Source organism: Schistocerca nitens, chromosome 2, assembly GCF_023898315.1.
Source record: "Schistocerca nitens isolate TAMUIC-IGC-003100 chromosome 2, iqSchNite1.1, whole genome shotgun sequence".
NCBI classification, from domain to species: Eukaryota; Metazoa; Arthropoda; class Insecta; order Orthoptera; family Acrididae; genus Schistocerca; species Schistocerca nitens.
The window spans coordinates 988,507,401-988,528,781 of record NC_064615.1 but is presented as its reverse complement, the minus strand read 5'-3'; the positions used below and the strand labels follow the sequence as shown (position 1 = coordinate 988,528,781).

At 43.7% G+C, this 21,381-nt stretch overlaps 1 protein-coding gene across 1 annotated transcript in view; it reads right to left on the bottom strand.

Moving 5' to 3' along the window:
* The window catches only part of LOC126237314 (uncharacterized), a 158,230-nt gene that overhangs the window by 109,586 nt on the left and 27,263 nt on the right, over window positions 1–21,381 (bottom strand). The window lies entirely within an intron of this gene.

Sequence of the window (21,381 nt, the reverse complement as noted above, 5' to 3'; positions counted from 1 at the left end):
CCCCAGGAAGACAAGTATTTCTTCTATACTTACGGGTTTCCAATTACTAATTCTAGAGCCCTCTTGTGTATTTGCGCTCGCAAATATATTCCGTGCGTTATCATTTGTTTCGTCAACTATGAGCTGCAGTATGTCATCTGTAACCAGTAGCCTAAAGAAATCCATTGGCGTATTGCCAGCAGGCTTCATCAGCAAACATTCTGCTTTCGTAAACGGGTGATACTGCATCCCATGTGGTTCTTCATGCCACGTAACACCTGGTTTGCTTACCTCTGCGAGCGCTGGTTCTTTATCGTCGGCGATTTCCTCATCATCGTCGCCCGTATCGTCCGATTCCGAACTGTCACGAAACATACTGGACAGTTCTGCTTCCACACTGTCATCACTGTGGTCTGTTTCTGCAGTCTCCAAATGCCAGTCACCCTCATCTGGTTCGTCCTCTCTGAACTCTACATCACTATCTTCTAACACACGTAGTAACTCATGGTCAGTATATTGGTCACTCTTCCTACACTTTTTCGCGTTCGAAGGCCCCGGTGTCGGTTCAGTCGCCGCCATTGCAAACAATGCACAACACAGACGACAAAAAACGAAAACACACAACTGCAGACAGGAACACGTTACGTGATATGTCGTTGGTTACTTGAACTAACACGAGTGCACAGCCGAACAAACTAAACTGAGAACTCTGCTAGTGAACGCGCCGCTTATATGCGTCAGCCGCAGCGAACATGTTGACGGCGTAGCGTAATGGTCAAGCGCATTGCTCACGAAACAGTCGACCTGGAATCAATCCCAGGTGCTTCCTAATTGTTTTCATTCTTATTTTCCTTGGTTTCGTCAGATTTTTCAACTATTTACCGTAGAATTTAAATACATTCAAGTAGTATATTTATATAACTAGGCGAAAGTTTTAATGAAAATAAAGATTTTAAAGATTCTTGTGATTACGTGCGCTACTTTTTATTCATTACGACAGTAGAAGTTTTGCCATTTTTATGGTGACATATCATAGAAACATGTGAAACATATATGTTTCACTCTAGGCACATTTTATGAAGGCATTGTTTGAGCAGTTACATTTCTCTGCAACATGCTTCATTGGAAAGCACACTTAATTCAAGTTTTAAAACTAAGGTGTTTCCTCTAATAGTTTGGATGCAAACCAAGCGTACTAGATCATAGGGGTGTCCACAAGAGCACTGAATTGATGCAGCACGGTCGAATGTATTTTAATTGCATCTTCTCTTGATGATACCTCTCGCTGTTGTTGGAGTTATTCAGGGGCACTTTGTAATCTTTTAATTAGATTTTTGACTTGACGATAGAAATATACATCTACCGTAAATAACCGAACACTCTGAAGATACGAAGTAAAATAAAAATGAGAAAAAAAAATCAGGACGGACCTGGGATTGATCCCAAGTCGCCTGTTTCGTGAGCAATGCGCTTGACCATTACTCTACGCCAATAACGACGAACAGAGCGCTAAATAGGGTATAGCCTCCTATAGTGCTATCGGAACAACTTTCGAGAGCATGTTCTCCTTTCCTATGGCCAACTCAGGCGAAATATTTCGGGCACGTTATGTGGAGTCCCACCTCTTTCTAGAAAAATTCGGACGAAATCGGCGTGTCCCAGTTGGCGACCTCCCCTAGTGAGAACTCAGCTAGCGAGCGCACCGCTTATAAGTGTTACCCGCACTGGCTTGCTGATCGCGGCAACGCTTATGAGCGTCAGCCGCTCTGGCGTGTTGATCGCGGAAACGCTTATGAGCGTCAGCCGCTCTGGCGTGTTGATCGCGGAAACGCTTATAAGCGTCAGCCGCAGCGAACGTGTTAAGAGTTATGTTCGAGCGCATGCTCAATTTCCAAGCTGAATTTGTACGTAAACAAGCAGAACGCGATAAAGAACGTGATGCTAAACAAGCAGAACGCGATAGAGAATGTGATGCTAAACAAGCAGAGCGTGATCAACGCTTGAATGAGAGAGACTTGCAGTTAATGCAATCTTTGGAAACCATGCAAAGTGAGATTGTTAGTTTGAGACAAAACTACGAAACCATACCCAAAGCGGTTCAAGAACTGAGCGACAGAGTAGATAATATCCAGGTGGTTAACGCCAGTATCGTGGGTGAAATTAGTGTACTGGCTAACAGGATGGAACAATTAGAAATTGACACAAGTCAAGTAATTGAGCACAAAATGTCCGAACAAGTGCACAAAATTGAAAACGAATTTATAAAAAAAATAGATGAGAAGGTGCACGCCGCGATTGAAGCCAAAGACGTAGGCTCCAATGCGGAAGTGCAGGACCTAAAAAAGGCGGTACACACTGACATTCCGCTGTGGCAGCGGAATGTCAACCGTCGTCTTGCAGAGCTGGAAACCAGCTTGCCGCACGGCGACGCACAGGCGTGTGTCACGCCAGCCAGGTCCAACAATGATAGGCATATAAATACAGCAGTAAAAAATTGCGACTGCGAAACAGAACAGGCAACCAATGTTAGCGAAACAAATAAATGTCACTCCAAAATAGTGATTGAAGAAAGCCTGATTAGAAACCGACAGTTTCAGATATTTACAACGGAGAAGAAATCTGTTCACCCTGTAGTGTTTATCAAGGGATTTAGAAATATTTTGCCTAGCGTTTGGAGTCATACACAGAAAATACAGTTCGTTATGTCTTACATACAAGGAGATGCTGCATTATGGGCAACCGAAGCAGCTGACAGTCGCGACACATATGAGAAATTTGAAAAGGCATTCTTGGCCAAATATTGGTCAACATGTATTCAGGAGAGATTACGGAAAGAGGTATATAATCCAGAGCCGTATTCTCCACGATTAGGCAATTTGCGAAAATATTTTGAGAAGTACATTAATAAGACCCGTTACTGGGACGAGCAGATTTCATCCCGGGATTTGATCAGACTTTTGAAATCACACTTGCCGATACACGTAAAGGAAAAACTTATACACGTACTGGAGAACGACATAGAACATTTCTTGTCTGTTCTGGACTCAATTGACCTGATTCAGGAGGATGTTAAGGCAGCCTCTGAACAGGCTAGAAGTAACGGAAACGGTTACAGAAATGGTCGAAATAACACGCCTCCACCAAATAATGGAAACGGCGGAGGTAACAATAGGAGACAAGATTATGTACAAAACGGGAATAGAGGTAGAGACCGGAACGGCAATAGTCCGCCGGTGAATAATGACCGGAAAAGGAGGTCTGATGACCGATATGAAACAGGCCCACCAAGCAATAGTAGATGGAAAAATGCCAGGGGGCTGTGGAACAGTAATACCTATAACGATGCAAACCGAACTTGGCCACAGAACCAGAGGCCCAGTCCGGACCGGCAAAACAGTGAAAGATATGACAATAACCGACCGCCACCACAAAATGCGCCAATTGCGCAACCGTGGCGGCCGACGCAACACAACTTACACATAGTGGAGGTCAGCGACACAGAGCAGCCACACCCATCCACCACTAATAATCCAACAAACTAGATTCAGCCGAGATACGCTCTCCATCGTCGGCTGAGGTTTGGAGTGAGAGCAGCCCGACACAGAACAAAACATCGGGAATCTGTATCCTCAGGTATAATGAAGGGGTACAGATGGGACATGAATTAATAACTGAACCATCCACGTGCATAAAGGAGCACAAAGACAAAGTACAAGCGATAATAGAGATCAAAATTAACAATATTGATGTGCAAGCAATCGTAGATACAGGTGCTACTGTCAGTGTCATGAGTATGGACTTATTCAGAGTACTGGGGAAAGAAAAGCGTATGCTGACTTTTCCTGTAAACAATTGCAAAGTCACTGGAGCCATCAGTGCACAGCGACAAATAATTAAATTCCAAGTGCGGGTAGAGATGTATATAGGGGGAGAACCCATAGCGTGCTCATTCCTGGTAGTAAAGGGTTTAAAGGTAGCCTGCATTTTGGGGGTAGATTTTTTGAGAGAAAGGGACGCAGTAATCGACCTTTCTCGGGGAAAATTACGAGAGTTTGATGAACGCGGGTAGGAGGATAGAATTGTCCATGCTCAGATCTGAAGAGGTAACTGTGCCTAATTGTAATGCTATTAACATAAAATGTAGGAATCAGTGGATACTACATTTAGACAATCATTGTTTAGGACAAAATCTCTATTATCCAGACGTACAAAGTGATCAATTAAAAGCAAATGTGGACGCACTTGTGAGCAAAGTATCACAGTCCGAAAATTTGAACTCAATGCAACAGCAGGATTTGGTACAGTTATTATCTAATTATGCAGATGTATTTTCAGAACGACCAGGAATTGTTAAGGGATATCAGTACAATATCGAGGTGAAACCTCACAAAACCTACTGTCGAGCCTCATACTCCATTCCTTAGTCCAAGAAGGAAATAGTAGCTATCTCTTAGCAGATCCCCAATCACGGAGAATACGGGGACTGTATCCGCGTAAGGATGTAAAAATATTCCTACAGTAAATGACTAAATGTCCTATGTGTTATGTGTAAAAAAGATACACCATTCTTTTGAAAATGAATGAACATTAATGATGTGTGATCTTAGAGATAATGTATTAGTGTAGAAGTATTTAGTTATAAGAATATGACTGACTTTCTCTTTTGTTTATGAATATTTGTGTTATGTCTTCTTTTAATTAGTGTTAGCTTAAACATGCTCTAAATGTCTGCACAGATAACCTGATTAGTACAATTATTTATAGTGTTAAATTGTGACAGAGACCAGTGAGGAGGAGCATTTTAGTAGTGATTAGTTTGTGTACTGCATAATTTTCTATGTGAGTCAAACTTGAAATATTTCTTGGTACAATCTTTTCTATTATGTATGTATGTATGTATATATGTGTAGCTGTCAGATTGACAGATTCGAACCCAGAATAAGATCAGTAATATGAGACCCTGAGAACTTTATTTTCAAACCAGTGTTATCAAAGAGAATAATGCACCCAGTAGTGACCCGAGGGCACCATGGGAGGCAAACTTATTGCAAATTTAAGTAACGCAAAGTTACGCACAAAGAAGCTTCAATTGAAGCATGTGCAGATTCAATCAGTAAAAAAGAGCTAGCCTGATACAGTCCAAGTCAATTTTAGCCTACAGAGACTACACTGTAGTTACGTAGGATCTTGCAAGTAAACTGAGACATAATTTCAAAGGAGTTATTCAACAATATGCCTTAATCCGGCTGGAATGCACAAATAAAATCTACTCGAACATAAATATAGATCATTTTTGGGCAACCAAATACGAAGTTTTAATATTTGTTACCATGTACGCAAATATCACACACCTTGGTAAAGAGCGAACAAAGAAGTTACGAATGTGCTGTTATAAAAATCGCACAGCGGACATTGTAAATAAAAAAAAACTTAAACAAAAGTGCAGTATTGTGTGGCAGAGACAGACAGTGACTGTTAAACCTGCAGCAATACGTCACGAAGTTGTTTTGAACAAACAATAAGAAACTGTATCATCGCCGTGTGTGCAAGTGAACAAGGAACCAGCACGACACGAACAGTGAGCCGATAACGGACGGTGAACCAAGTTAGTGTCAAACTATAACTCTTTGTGTGTCAAGGGACGCCAGAAAAGCGCATTGACTACAGAGATACATTTTGTCCTAAGGTGAAAACTTGCGTGTGACTAATGACAAGTCATGACATGGTGAAAAAATATTGTGTGCCCATAAAACGTGTTACTATGACAACGAAACATTGTGCAAACCAGACTAGTGAAGGCTTACTGAATAATAACTGCCAATAACTGTGTGCGTTTTTTCCCACAGCAGGAAAAATGCGCATAAGGATAGTACACTGTTTGTGAACTTGTTGCATGTTTGCTGGAGCACTGCAAGAAGATGTCACACGGGCGAGCTGATATACAACGCGCATCCGGCTACCTCAGCCATGCAGCGGCCGCAGCAGCCCGTAGCAGACCAGACAGCCAGCCACACGCCTCTCCGCGCCGTAGCTGTCAACACCGGGGGCGGTGACCTACACGGAGCCGACGCGCCGCGCCGAGCGCCGCTCAACAATTACTCCGCACCGCTCACCAACCACAGCATTATTGACATATTCCAAAATATTTACACAAACTGCATAACATGTCAATGACTCCATTTTTGATAAACATTGAACATTTATTATGTACACTCCTGGAAATTGAAATAAGAACACCGTGAATTCATTGTCCCAGGAAGGGGAAACTTTGTTGACACATTCCTGGGGTCAGATACATCACATGATCACACTGACAGAACCACAGGCACATAGACACAGGAAACAGAGCATGCACAATGTCGGCACTAGTACAGTGTATATCCACCTTTCGCAGCAATGCAGGCTGCTATTCTCCCATGGAGACGATCGTAGAGATGCTGGATGTAGTCCTGTGGAACGGCTTGCCATGCCATTTCCACCTGGCGCCTCAGTTGGACCAGCGTTCGTGCCGGACGTGCAGACCGCGTGAGACGACGCTTCATCCAGTCCCAAACATGCTCAATGGGGGACAGATCCGAAGATCGTGCTGGCCAGGGTAGTTGACTTACACCTTCTAGAGCACGTTGGGTGGCACGGGATACATGCGGACGTGCATTGTCCTGTTGGAACAGCAAGTTCCCTTGCCGGTCTAGGAATGGTAGAACGATGGGTTCGATGACGGTTTGGATGTACCGTGCACTATTCAGTGTCCCCTCGACGATCACCAGTGGTGTACGGCCAGTGTAGGAGATCGCTCCCCACATCATGATGCCGGGTGTTGGCCCTGTGTGCCTCGGTCGTATGCAGTCCTGATTGTGGCGCTCACCTGCACGGCGCCAAACACGCATACGACCATCATTGGCACCAAGGCAGAAGCGACTCTCATCGCTGAAGACGACACGTCTCCATTCGTCCCTCCATTCACGCCTGTCGCGACACCACTGCAGGCGGGCTGCACGATGTTGGGGCGTGAGCGGAAGACGGCCTAACGGTGTGCGGGACCGTAGCCCAGCTTCATGGAGACGGTTGCGAATGGGCCTCGCCAATACCCCAGGAGCAACAGTGTCCCTAATTTGCTGGGAAGTGGCGGTGCGATCCCCTACGGCACTGCGTAGGATCCTACGGTCTTGGCGTGCATCCGTGCGTCGCTGCGGTCCGGTCCCAGGTCGACGGGCACGTGCACCTTCCGCCGACCACTGGCGACAACATCGATGTACTGTGGAGACCTCACGCCCCACGTGTTGAGCAATTCGGCGGTACGTCCACCCGGCCTCCCGCATGCCCACTATACGCCCTCGCTCAAAGTCCGTCAACTGCACATACGGTTCACGTCCACGCTGTCGCGGCATGCTACCAGTGTTAAAGACTGCGATGGAGCTCCGTATGCCACGGCAAACTGGCTGACACTGACGGCGGCGGTGCACAAATGCTGCGCAGCTAGCGCCATTCGACGGTCAACACCGCGGTTCCTGGTGTGTCCGCTGTGCCGTGCGTGTGATCATTGCTTGTACAGCCCTCTCGCAGTGTCCGGAGCAAGTATGGTGGGTCTGACACACCGGTGTCAATGTGTTCTTTTTTCCATTTCCAGGAGTGTATATCCGTAAACTGATAAGAGAAAATGAACACTAACAAGTGTAGGAGATGGATTTGTAACACGTAGGTAGTGGGAACATTATAAAAAGTGACGTTGTGCTAAGTGATTTCAAAAAACTAAGTGATGTATCCTAGGACAAGTGACCTTGCAGTACATCGCAAAAATTGATAATAACGAGTTGTTAATCACACACAAAAAACTTTCGTTGAACTGTATGTGACTGTGATATTATGTAACCATTGATGACAAACTGCTATATCAATTCAAAAGAATGACTGTTAAAGAGACAAGATTAATCATGAACCAACTGGGATGGCTGGGCTCCGGCACAGTTTTGCCCAGGTTTCCTGTCTGCCTTCGCCCAAATGGGGGAGCCATGAACATATATAACCCTGGGACTAATTAAAAGAGCCATTCCATAAAAAAAAATACATAATTGTAAAGAACGTTACTGGCACCATTGTGTCAAAGTATAGAAACTCTTTGCCAGATGCTGCCAGGGGGCAATGTAACGTTCCCTGGCAAACTCACACTATTAATAAACTAAAATTTAATTGTACCATATACGCCGCTATAAAGCAATTTGTAAATACTGTAATTATTTAACAAAAAATATTATTGAATTTTGTGTAAAGGACATTCATTATTATTGTAATATTTTCTGTAGTAATATTCTTTCTGTATTTAGGATGGTAATATTTCTATATTCATAATATAATTGCGAAATGTGTCAATATCTGCGATAACAAAAATGTAAAATTCAGCCACAGACGAAAATAATGTTATATGATTACAAAGAGATGTTAATAGTCAGCAGTAGTATAAAAGCACTACGTACTGAGTATTCTTTGGTCATCCTCTTTTAGAGCTGAAAGCGATAGGAAGCTGTGACGAAGCGTTTTATGAATGGGTAGACGTCTTTTGTCTGTAGATAGATTTAGCCGCCATTAGAGGAGAAATTACAAACTAATGTGAGTTGAATATTTGTTGTGGTTTAAATATATTATAATTTATCAAAAGTGTGTATTATTAATGTAAATTAGCTTGCCCATGTCATCTATAATATTTCTTTAAAGAATTTTCAGCATTTTTAGCGGTGTTGCTGGGCTGTGCCGCGACCGAACGATTTGCAGCGGCGGCACATTTAAAAAATTGTTCCGCTATGAAAAATTAACCAAACCCGTAAATCGGGAACAGATAAAAATTAGCAGTGAATTAAGAAAATGTTCTTCTTTTACAGCGATCCTGAGACTTACGGATTTTAAATTAGTTCACATTTGTGCATTCATAGGCGGATAGTTAATGTTGAAATTTAACAATTTTGGTTCTTTCAAATAACTTAAATGTATAGGGATGTGTGTTTTATCAGTGATAATTAAACGTCGGCTTGGCAATATTTAACCGTTTTCTGCTAATAGAGACAGTCTTGTGTTCCATAGCTAACGCCGGGAAAGAATGCAGTAAGTATTTAAAAAAAAAAAAACACTGCATTTAGAAAATGTGTGCCAAGGCCGAATTATGTAAAGGATTTAATTCTCAACTAAATATTCTTAATCAGTTAATATGAGTTCACGTAATTTTAAATGTACTTAGTTCCGTGTAAATGAATTTTTTATTACCACACGTAAATGAGAGGTTCTACAACAAAGTTCGTTCGTACGTACAGAAAGAAAGAAAGGCAAATTAACTAAAAGCAAAAAATTTAAAAAAGGTAACTGATTATTTACTTTTATTCTTTAATGAAAATCCATTTAAAAAGGCAAATTTCATTAAAAAAGATACAGGAGATAACTGCTGGATCTTTTCGTTACAAACTGGTCAACGCATCCCTTCACATGTAACAATTTGCAAATAACAACTTGCGTTTTTAGCGTGTTGGACAAACAAATGTGTCATGGCAGGAACATTCCACATCTCAAACTAATTAGTTGATTAAACCTCCCAAAACAGTGTTTGAACAAGAAGTTAATATTCACATTAACGTCATGCCTTCTGCGGAAAAACCTTAACAGAGGCAAAACTGAAAGGATAAAACAAGTTCGAAAAAATTTCTGAAGGCAGAAATACATCGTTGTTTATGATATTTCATTTATGAACTCTAATCCATTTTATGATATTTCATGCCTATTGACATTTTACTGATTCTCGGGACATAAAAATGTCTAGAGGGTGTTACAAAAAGGTACAACCAAACTTTCAGGAAACATTCCTCACACACAAAGAAAATATGTTATGTGGTCATGTGTCCAGAAACGCTTACTTTCCATGTTAGAGCTCATTTTATTACTTCTCTTCAAATCACATTAATCATGGAATGGAAACACACAGCAACAGAACGTACCAGCGTGACTTCAAACACTTTGTTACAGGAAATGTTCAAAATGTCCTCCGTTAGCGAGGATACATGCATCCACCCTCCGTCGCATGGAATCCCTGATGCGCTGATGCAGCCCTGGAGAATGGCGTATTGTATCACAGCCGTCCACAATACGAGCACGAAGGGTCTCTACATTTGGTACCGGGGTTGCGTAAACAAGAGCTTTCAAATGCCCCCATAAATGAAAGTCAAGAGGGTTGGGGTCAGGAGAGCGTGAGGGCCATGGAATTGGTCCGCCTCTACCAATCCATCGGTCACCGAATCTGTTGTTGAGAAGCGTACGAACACTTCGACTGAAATGTGCAGGAGCTCCATCGTGCATGAACCAAATGTTGTGTCGTACTTATAAAGGCACATGTTCTAGCAGCACAGGTAGGGTATCCCGTATGAAATCATGATAACGTGCTCCATTGAGCGTAGGTGGAAGAACATGGGGTCCAATCAAGACATCACCAACAATGCCTGCCCAGACGTTCACAGAAAATCTGTGTTGATGACGTGATTGCATAACTGCGTGCGGATTCACGTCAATTGGGCCAACTGGCGGTGAATCGAGGTAGTACAGTACATACTGACGAAACTAAAATGAGCTCTAACATGGAAATTAAGCGTTTAGGACACATGTCCACCTAACATCTTTTCTTTATTTGTGTGTGAGGAACGTTTCCTGAAAGTTTGGCCGTACCTTTTTGTAACACCCTGTATATTACTAGCTTAGTTCCCGTTGGTTCGCTCGCACTGTATGGCCTGCAGAGGTTTTTTTAATTTAATTTTTATGTTGTTCACAAATTACAAAAAAATGGCTCTGAGCACTATGGGACTCAACTGCTGAGGTCATTAGTCCCCTAGAACTTAGAACTAGTTAAACCTAACTAACCTAAGGACATCACAAACATCCATGCCCGAGGCAGGATTCGAACCTGCGACCGTAGCGGTCTTGCGGTTCCAGACTGCAGCGCCTGGAACCGCTCGGCCACTCCGGCCGGCTGTGGTAGCTGGAGTCCAAAGTTTTTGTTAATCACACCTTTAGCGTTCTTGTGGAGATATTTCCACAGCAACTTTCATCCCCTTACAAATATTTCGCCGTGCGGAGTGGCCGCGTGGTTTGAGGCGTCATGTCACGGACTGCTCGGCCCCTCCCGCCTGAGGTTCGAGTCCTCCCTCGAGTACGGCTGTTGGTGTTGTTCTTAGCATAAGTTAGTTTAAGCTGTGTGTAATTCTAGGGACCGGTGACCTTGGCAGTTTGGTCCCTTAGGAATTAACACACATTTGAACATTTGAACCAATATTTCCGTATATCTAACAGAGAAGTGAAATACCAATATTCATAAATTTAGCTTTAAACCTTTTATTATACAACGAAACATTTCATTAAAAATTTTCATCCCTTATTGCACATAATTCTGAATTTCCAGAAATACTGAAACACATACTTCTTATTTCTAATCGAGAAGACAAATACGAACTGTCGTAGATGTAGCCATAGAATCCTTTAGTACTTTTTAAATAATTATTTAGTTTCAGAAAAACTTTGACCACCTGTTTTACCCCCTTAGCGTCTGCATTTCCACAAACACGGAAGCACGTATTTTTTATTTTCTGACTGAGAAGCTATGTACCAATTTTCGTAGTTGTGGCTTCAAAATTCCCTTAACAGCCACATACTTTCAAAAAGCTTTTCATCCCCTATTTCACCCCCTTAGTGGTGAAATTTCGGACAATCCCTTCTTAAACGATGCCTACAATATAAGAGCCATACCCTCTCCAAACTTCAAATTTCTATCCTCCGCGGTATGGGATGGGCGATGATGAGTTGGTGAATCAGTCTGACCATATTTCATCCCCTTGGGGGTTGAACCCCCCCCATGAACCATGGACCTTGCCGTTGGTGGGGAGGCTTGTGTGCCTCAACGATACAGATAGCCGTACCGTAGGTGCAACCACAACAGAGGGGTATCTGTTGAGAGGCCAGACAAACGTGTGGTTCCTGAAGAGGGGCAGCAGAATTTTCAGTAGTTGCAAGGGCAAGAGTCTGGATGATTAAATGATCTGACCTTCTAACACTAACCAAAATGGCCTTGCTGTTCTGGTACTGCGAACGGCTGAAAGCAAGGGGGAACTACAGCCGTAATTTTTCCCGAGGGCATGCAGCTTTACTATACGATTACATGATGATGGCGTCCTCTTGGGTAAAATATTCCGGAGGTAAAATAGTCCCCCATTCGGATCTCTGGGCGGGGACTACTCAAGAGGACGTCGTTATCAGGAGAAAGAAAACTGGCGTTCTACGGATCGGAGCGTGGAATGTCAGATACCTTAATCGGGCAGGTAGGTTAGAAAATTTGAAAAGGTAAATCGATCGTTTAAAGTTACATATAGTGGGAATTAGTGAAGTTCGGTGGAAGGAGGAACAAGACTTTTGGTCAAGCGAACACAGGGTTATAAATACAAAACCAAATAGGGATAATGCAGGAGTAGGTTTAACAATGAATAAAAAAAGAGGAGTACGGGTAAGCTACTACAAACAGCATAGTAAACGCGTTATTGTGGCCAAGATAGACACGAAGCCCACGCCTACTACAGTAGTACAACTTTACATGCCAAGTAGCTCTGCAGATGATGAAGAAATTGATGAAATGTATGATGAGATAAAAGAAATTATTCAGGTAGTGAAGGGAGACGAAAATTTAACAGTCATGGGTGACTGGAATTCGGGAGTAGGAAAAGGGAAAGAAGGAAACATAGTAGGTGAATATGGATTGGGGCTAAGAAATGAAAGAGGAAGCCGCTTGGTAGAATATTGGGCAGAGAATAACTTAATCATAGCTAACACTTGGTTCGAGAATCATGAAATAAGGTTGTGTACATGGAAGAACCCTGGAGATACTAAAAGGTATCAGATAGATTATATAATGGTAAGACAGAGATTTAGGAACCATGTTTTAAATTGTAAGACTTTTCCGGGTGCATATGTGAACTCTGACCACAATCTATAGGTTATGAACTGTAGATTAAAACTGAAGAAACTGCAAAAAGGTGGGAATTTAAGGAGATGTGACCTGGATAAACTGAAAGAACCAGAAGTTGTACAGAGTTCAAGGGAGACCATAAGGGAACAATGCACAGGAATGGGGGAGAGAAATACAGCAGAAGAAGAATGGGTAGCTTTGAGGAATGAAATAGTGAAGGCAGTAGAGGATCAAATAGGTAAAAAGACGAGCTCTAGTAGTAACCCTTGGGTAACAGAAGAAATATTGAATTTAATTGATGAAAGGAGAAAATATAAAAATGCAGTAAATGAAGCAAGCAAAAATGAATACAAACGTCTCAAATATGAGATCGACAGGAAGTGCAAAATAGCTAAGCAGGGATGGCTAGAGGACAAATGTAAGGATGTAGAGGCTTATCTCACAAGGGGTAAGATAGATGCTGCCTACAGGAAAATTAAAGAGACCTTTGGAGAAAAGAGAACCACTTGCATGAATATCAAGAGCTCAGATGGAAACCCAGTACTAAGCAAAGAAGGGAAAGCAGAAGGGTGGAAGGAGTATATAGAGGGTTTATACAAGGGCGATGTACTTGAGGACAATATTATGGAAGTGGAAGAGGATGTAGATGAAGATGAAATGGGAGACATGATACTGCGTGAAGAGTTTGACAGAGCACTGAAAGACCTGAGTCGAAAAAAGGCCCCCGGAGTAGACAACATTCCATTAGAACTACTGACAGCCTTGGGAGAGCCAGTCCCGACAAAACTCTACCGTCTGGTGAGCAAGATGTATGACATAGGCGAAATACCCTCAGACTTCAAGAAGAATATAATAATTCCAATCCCAAAGAAAGCAGGTGTTGACAGATGTGAAAATTATCGAACTATCAGTTTAATAAGTCACAGCTGCAAAATACTAACGAGAATTCTTTACAGACGAACGAAAAAACTGGTAGAAGCCGACCTTGGGGAAGATCAGTTTGGATTCCGCAGAAATGTTGGAACACATGAGGCAATACTGACTCTACGATTTATCTTAGAAGAAAGATTAAAGAAAGGCAAACTTACATTTCTAGCATTTGTAGACTTAGAGAAAGCTTTTGACAATGAGGATTGGAATACTATCTTTCAAATTCTGAAGGTGATAGGGGTAAAATACAGGGAGCGAAAGGATATTTACAAATTGTACAGAAATCAGATGGCAGTTATAAGAGTCGAGGGGTATGAAAGGGAAGCAGTGGTTGGGAAGGGAGTGAGACAGGGTTTTAGTCTATCCCAGATGTTATTCAATCTGTATATTTAGCAAGCAATAAAGGAAACAAAAGAAAATTTCGGAGTATGTGTTAAGATCCATGGAGAAGAAATAAAAACTTTGAGGTTCGCCGATGACATTGTAATTCTGTCAGAGACAGCAAGGGACTTGGAAGAGCAGTTGAACGGAATGGACAGTGTCTTGAAAGAAGGGTATAAGATGAACATCAACAAAAGCAAAACGAGGATAATGGAATGTAGTCGAATTAAGTCGGGTGATGCTGAGGGAATTAGATTAGTAAATGAGACACTTAAAGTAATAAAGGAGTTTTGCTATTTGGGGAGCAAAATAACTAATGATGTCGAAGTAGAGAGGATATAAAATGTAGACTGGCAATGGCAAGGAAAGCGTTTCTGAAGAAGAAAAATTTGTTAACATCGAGTATAGATTTAAATGTCAGGAAGTCGTTTCTTAAAGTATTTGTATGGAGTGTAGCCATGTATAGAAGTGAAACGTGGACGATAAATAGTTTAGACAAGAAGAGAATAGAAGCTTTCGAAATTTGGTGCTACAGAAGAATGCTGAAGATGAGATGGGTAGATCACATAACTAATGAGGAGGTATTGAATAGAATTGGGGAGAAGAGGAGTTTGTGGCACAACTTGACAAGAAGAAGGGATCGGTTGGTAGGACATGTTCTGAGACATCGAGGGATCACCAATTTAGTACTGGAGGGCAGCGTGGCGGGTAAAAATCGTAGAGGGAGACCAAGAGATGAATACACTTAGCAGATACAGAGGGATGTAGGCTGCAGTAGGTACTGGGAGTTGAAGAAGCTTGCGCAGAATAGAGTAGCATGGAGAGCTGCATCAAACCAGTCTCAGGACTGCAGACCACAATAACAACAACAGGGGTTGAATTTCCAAAAACAGTGAAACACGTATGTCTTCTACTCCAAGCGAAAAGCTAAACATCAATTTTCAAAAAATTTAGCTTTAAAAATGCTTTCCCAATGAAATATTTTCATGAAAAGTTTTGTCTCCTATTTCACATCTTAGTGGCTGAATTTCCAGAAACAGTCACATGCATGTGTTTAATTCTAACAGAGAAGCCAAATACAAATTTTCATAGATTTAGCTCCAAAAATACTTGCACAATGAAATATTTCCATAAAAACTTTCATTTCCCGTTTCACCCCCGTAGGGGTTGAATTTCCAAAAACAGTGAAACGCGTATTTTTTATTTCTAATTGAGCAGCCAAATTTAAATTTTCAAAGATTTAGCTTTAAAAATGCTTTCATAATAAAATATTTCCATAAAAAATCTCATCCGCTATTTCACCCCCTTAGGGCTGCAGTTTCCAAGAACAGTGAAACACGTATGTTTTTATTTGTAAACGAGAAATCCATACTAGTCTTCACAGATGTATCTTTGAAAATATTTTAGTAGTTCTTTATAATTATATACTTTCAAAAAATGTTTTCACCCACAACTTCACCCTCATAGGGTAGGCTTTCGAAAGATGCTGAAACGCGTATTTCTTTATTTCTGACCGAGAAACCAAATACCAGTTTTCATAGGTCTAGCTTCAGAATTGCCTTAATAACGACATTTCTCAAAATAAAAAACCTTCATCCCCTATTTTGCCCCCTAAAGGCCGCAATTTTGTAACGACTGAACTATATACTATATGATCAAAAGTATCCCGACACCCCCAAAAACATACGTTTTTCATATTAGGTGCACTGTGCTGGCAGGTACTCCGTATCAGGGACCTCAGTAGCCATTAGACATCGTGAGAGAGCAGAATGGGGTGTCCCGCGGAACTCACGAACGTGGTAAGGTGATTGGGTGTCACTTGTGTCATACGTCTTTACGCGAGATTTCCACACTCCTAAACATCCCTAGGTCCACTGTTTCCGATGTGATAGTGAAGTGGAAACGTGAAGGGACACGTACAGCACAAAAGCGTACAGGCCGATCTCGTCTGTTGGCTGACACTGACCGCCGACAGTTGAAGAAGGCCGTAATGTGTAATAGGCAGACATCTATCCAGACCATTACACAGGAATTCCAAACTGCATCGGGATCCACTGCAAGTACTACGACAGTTAGGCGGGAGGCGAGAAAACTTGAATTTCGTAGTCGAGCGGCTGCTCATAGCCACACATCACGCCGGTAAATGCCAAACGACGCCTCGCTTGGTGTAAGCAGCATAAACATTGGACGATTGAACAGTGGAAAAACGTTGTGTGGAATGACTAATCAAGGTACATAATGTGGCGATCCGATGGCTGGGTGTGGGTATGGCGAATGCCTGGCGAACGTCGTCTGCCAGCGTGTGTAGTGCCAATAGTAAAATTTGGAGGTGGTGGTGCTACGGTGTGGTCGTGTTTTTGATGGAGAGGGTTTGCACCTCTTGTTTTTTGCGTGGCGCTATCACAGCACAGCCGTACATTGATGTTTTAATCACCCTCTTACTTCGCACTTGTTGAAGAACAATTCTGGGATGGCGATTGCATCTCTCAACACGATCGACGCCTCTGGCAGGATGGTTACACGACAGTAACATCCCTGTAATGGACTGGCCTGCACAGAGTTCTGACCTGAATCCTATAGAACACCTGTGCGATGTTTTGGAACGCGGACTTCGTGCCAGGCCTCACCGACCTACATCGATACCTCTCCTCAGAGCAGCAGTCCGTGAAGAATGGGCTGCCATTCTCCAAGAAATCTTCCAGCACCCGACTGCATGTATGCGTGCGAGAGTGGAAGCTGTCATCAAGGCTAAGGGTGGGCCAACACCATACTGAATTTCAGTATTACCGATGGAAGGTGCCACGAACTTGTAAGTCATTTTCAGCCAGGTGTCTGGATACTTTTGATCACATAGTGTAAGTCAGATCTCCACTTTCACCAAATTTCAAGTTTCTGTTGATAGCGGTTTTGGCTGAGCGATGATGAGTCAGTCAGTCAGGACATTGCCTTCTATACAGGGTGGTCGGAAATTCCCGTTACAAACTTCTAGGACATGTAGAGGGTGGTGAGTACATATCATTTTGAATAGGAACCCATGTCCGGAGGACGACGGTTCAATCCCGCGTCCAGCCATCCTGATTTAGGTTATCCGTGATTTCCCTAAATCGCTATAGGCAAATGCCGGGATGGTTCCTTTGAAAGGGCACGGCTGACTTCCTTCCCCGTCCTTCCCTAATCCGATGAGACCGATGACCTCGCTGTCTAGTCTCCTTCCCCAAACAACCCAACCCTCCATGCGCGGAAACGTGTCGTTTCCTTTCTACGACAGTTTCAATGCAGGTGATTATCTCATCCACAGGAATGTACTTAGGCGTGACCCAGTACAATTGTTGCAATCCATTTGAAAAGAATACTGACTCGTTCCGTTATTACTTACGCATCTGCATTACAATGTACACCTTATGGTATAAATTAATCGACAACAACAAGAACCCAGCATCTACGGCACCAGCCGCAACGTACCGATGCCTTACAACAGCGGCTCGATGTGGCGACCATCAACGTTGTTATACACATTGTACCTCCGAAGCATGTTCTGGTACACTCTCTCCATCCCACCTGGTGTATCGTCAGTGTCTCGTGCAGCGGCTAGAACTCGTGCCAGCAGATCTTCCTCTGTCTCTATAGGTGCCTCATAAATTAGGCTCTTCATACGACCCCACAAGAAGTAGTCCATAGGGGTTAAATCCGGCGATCGTGGCGGCCACGCGGTTGGATCACCACGGCCTATCGATCTTTCACCATGCCGTCTGCTGAGATGTCTCCGGACAGCCAGTGAAAAGTGAGGTGGTGCTCCATCATGCTGAAACCACAATTCCTGACGGACATTCAGTGGCACAGCTTCCAAGAACCGGTCCGTTACGTGTCGTAGGAAGGCTAAGTATGCGGGGCCAGTGACATTGGATGGAATGAGGTATGGTCCAATCACATGACTGTCCAGAATACCTGCCCACACGTTAATTCCAAACCTGTCTTGAAATCCCTGAACATGCGTGGCATGAGGGTTTTCGTCCGCAAGACATGGCTATTTCGGGCATTCCGGAGACAATCCCTTGTTGACTTACATTCATCTGTGAAGAGCAGTCGGCGAGGAAACAGGGGCGCGTCGATGGAACGGTGCAGGAACTACGTGCAGAAGGCGACGCGTTGAGGAAAGTCAGCTGAACCCATAGCGAGTACCCTTTGTAAGTGGTACGGATGTAATTGTTGCTCATGCTGGACGTCCAAGACGGTACTGTGACTAACAGCTATTGCAAACGCAATTGTTCGCGAACTATCTGATGGGCTATCTTCAGTGCAACGCAGTACACCTTCTTCAAATTCGGGAGTGAGGCGTCGCCGTGGAGCACCACAGTCCTGCCTCCTCACGGAGTAGGTACCCGTTTCTCGTAGCAGTTGTGTAACTTAGGCAAACAGTTTGTGCGATTGAGTGTGACGGTGTGGTAAACGTTCGTGATACACCGACTAGCAGCTCTTCCGTTACCTGCAGCTTCGCCATACACAAGGAGCATGTCTGTGTATTCCGCAAACGTGTACTGCACCGTGTTTCCTCTATCGGTGATGCACAGGTATTGACTCGGTCTAACAGCAAAGCGGACAATAAGTCACATCTGGGGATCGTTTGACTACACGTCATCGTGTCTACCCGTTGCATACCAGGACAGGGAACTCTGAGACTTACTACCCTCTACAACTCCTAGAAGTTTGTAATGGGAATTTCCGCCACCCTGTATATAGAGAGATTAAACGGCTAACTGGTGCACAGTATACAGTCCCAGTTGCAGGTTAACTACACTACTGGCCACTAAAATTGCTACACCACGAATATGACGTGCTACAGACGCGAAATTTAATCGACAGGAAGAAGATGCTGTGATATGCAAATGATTAGCTTTTCAGAGCATTCACACAAGCTTGGCGCCGGTGGCGACACCTACAACCTGCTGACACGAGGAAAGTTTCCAACCGATTTCTCATACACAAACAGCAGTTGACCGGCGTTGCCTGGCGAAAAGTTGTTGTGATGCCTCGTGTACGTAGGAGAAATGCGTACCATCACGTTTCCGACTTTGATAAAGGTCGGATTGTAGCCTATCGGGATTGCGGTTTATCGTATCGCGACATTGCTGCTCGCGTTGGTTGAGATCCAATGTCTGTTAGCAGTATATGGAATCGGTGGGTTCAGGAGGGTAATACGGAACGCCGTGCTGGATCCCAACGGCCTTGTATCACTAGCAGTCGAGATGACAGGCATCTTATCCGCATGGCTGTAACGGATCGTGCAGCCACGTCTCGATCCCTGAGTCAACAGATGGGGACGCTTGAAAGACAACAACCATCTGCACGAACAGTTCGACGACGTTTGCAGCAGCATGGACTATCAGCTCGGAGACCATGGCTGCGGTTACCCTTGACGCTGCATCACAGACAGGAGTGCCTGTGATGGTGTACTCGACGACGAACCTGGGTGCACGAATGTCAAAACGTCATTGTTTCGGATGAATCCAGGTGCTGTTTACAGCATTATGACGGTCGCATCCGTGTTTGGCGACATCGCGGTGAACGCACATTGGAAGCGCGTATTCGTCATCGCCACACTGGCGTATCACCCGGCGTGATGGTATGGGGTGGTATTGGTTACACGTCTCGGTCACCTCTTGTTCACATTGACGGCACATTGAACAGTGGACGTTACATTTCACATGTGTTACGACCTGTGGCTCTACCCTTCATTCGATCCCTGCGAAACCCTACATTTCAGCAGGATAATGCACGACCGCATATTGCAGGTACTGTACGGGCCTTTCTGGATACAGAAAATGTACGACTGCTGCCCTGGCCAGCACATTCTCCAGATCTCTAACCAATTGAAAACGTCTGGTCAATGGTGGCCGAGCAACTGGCTCGTCACAATACGCCAGTCACTACTCTTGATGAACTGTGGTACCGTGTTGAAGCTGCAAGGGCAGCTGTACCTGTACACGCCATCCAAGCTGTTTGACCCAATGCCCAGGCGTATCAAGGCCGTTATTACGGCCAGAGGTGGTTGTTCTGGGTACTGATTTCTCAGCATCTATGAACCCAAATTGCGTGAAAATGTAATCACATGTCAGTTCTAGTATAATATATTTGTCCAACGAATACCCGTTTATCATAAGCATTTCTTCTCGGTGTAGCAATTTTAATGGCCAGTAGTGTAGTTCCGCTGTCTCCCATCACAAAATTCTTGCCCTGCACAATTTACGAAACAGTCACTACACGGAAAGCCCCGCTCCCGACCCACCCATTCCAATGATTTTTAAAGCATCAAACTCTCATGTATAAACCACTGTCAAACGACTTATTTACTTTACAAATGAATTAATGTGTTAAACTGGTTTCATTAGACGTTTTCAGTTGGTGAGAGATCTGGAGAATGTGCTGGCCAGGGCAGTAGTCGTACATTTTCTGTATCCAGAAAGGCCCGTACAGGAGCTGCAACATGAGGTCGTGCATTATCCTGCTGAAATGTAGGGTTTCGCAGAGATCGAATGAAGGGTAGAGCCACGGGTCGTAATATATCTGAAATTTAACGTCCACTCTTCAAAGTGCCGTCAATGCGAACAAGAGGTGACCCAGACGTGTAACCAATGGCACCCCATACCATCACGCCGAGTGATACGCCAGTATGGCGATGACGAATACACGCTACCAATGTGCGTTCACCGTGATGTCGCCAAACACGGATGCGACCATCATGATGCTATAAACAGAACCCGGATTCATCCGAAAAATGACGTTTCGCCATTCGTGTACCCAGGTTCGTCGTTGAGTACACCATCGCAGGCGCTCCTGTTTGTGATGCAGCGTCAAGGGTAACCGCAGCCATGGTCTCCGAGCTGGTAGTCCATGCTGTGGAACGTCGTCGAACTGTTCGTGCAGATGGTTGTTGTCTTGCAAACGACCCCATCTGTTGACTCAGGGATCGAGACGTGGTTGCACGATCCGTTACAGCCATGCAGATAAGATGCCTGTCATCTCGACTGTTAGTGATACGAGGCCGTTGGGATCCAGCACGGCGTTCCGTATTACCCTCCTGAACCCACCGATTCCATATTCTGCTAACAGTCATT